This window comes from Camelina sativa, unplaced genomic scaffold (genome assembly GCF_000633955.1).
Source record: "Camelina sativa cultivar DH55 unplaced genomic scaffold, Cs unpScaffold03697, whole genome shotgun sequence".
Lineage (NCBI taxonomy): Eukaryota > Viridiplantae > Streptophyta > Magnoliopsida > Brassicales > Brassicaceae > Camelina > Camelina sativa.
In genome coordinates, this window is record NW_010924795.1 from 1 (window position 1) to 752 (window position 752).

The following is a 752-nucleotide window of genomic DNA, read 5'->3' on the forward strand; positions in this document are numbered from 1 at the left end:
AAACTGAACCTTATATCTCCTCCCTCCATCTAGAGAAACAGAAACAAATCAAAAAAAGGGAGAGAGGAGTTTGAGATTACTTACAGATCAAGAAGAGAATTTTTCCATCGGATCAAAGGGAGCCTTAAATCTCCATCTGAAGAAGCTAGTAACACCTAAAACCATTTAAAATATCTCAGTCTCTATCCGATCTAAATTTGTGTAACAAAGAATAAAAATCTAAAGAAAGTTAGACTCACCTCTGGATGGAGAATTTGAAGTGGACAAGGAGGAAGACATATTGAATAGAGTCGAAAATAATCAATCACCATTGAAACAGTTTCATGTTGTTAACCTGTGAGCACGCATGCCGACCAGTTTTTTTCTTATGAAACGTTGTTCTTCCGAACCACCTCCCCAATCTGCACATAGATTGACAAGAACCATCGTTAATTTGTAAGAGCCTAAGTGAAAACCATAAATAACCCTAAATTCCCAAGAACTTAATACCTTTACTTGTCGTCAAATCAGATGAGAGTAAAACAAACAACGTCCTCCTCCAATCCTCACTTGCACCATATCCTGCTAATTCATCAACGATTCTGAGAGTTAGAAGAGAAGATACAGTGATCGTAGGAAAATTGTATTTTTACGGTCAAGAAGATGATTGTACCACCATCGATGTCGTTGTTGTTGTTTGGGTCATCATCATCATTCCTCTGTTCTGAGTCTTCTTCATTTTTCAAAATCATCAACTACCAAGAGAGAGAGAG

At 37.2% G+C, this 752-nt stretch overlaps 1 long non-coding RNA gene across 2 annotated transcripts; it reads right to left on the bottom strand.

Annotated features, from left to right (window-relative positions):
- Nucleotides 1–84: 84 nt before the first annotated feature.
- Nucleotides 85–745, bottom strand: LOC104774576. 2 transcript variants are annotated; one of them, XR_765397.1, is made up of 4 exons: nt 653–745; nt 490–561; nt 240–401; nt 85–155 (listed from the first exon to the last, which is right to left on the bottom strand). It is a non-coding gene; the product is annotated as an uncharacterized LOC104774576 (long non-coding RNA). The 2 variants fall into 2 exon arrangements; XR_765396.1 differs by having other exon boundaries at nt 490–564.
- Between the last annotated feature and the right edge of the window lie 7 nt (nt 746–752).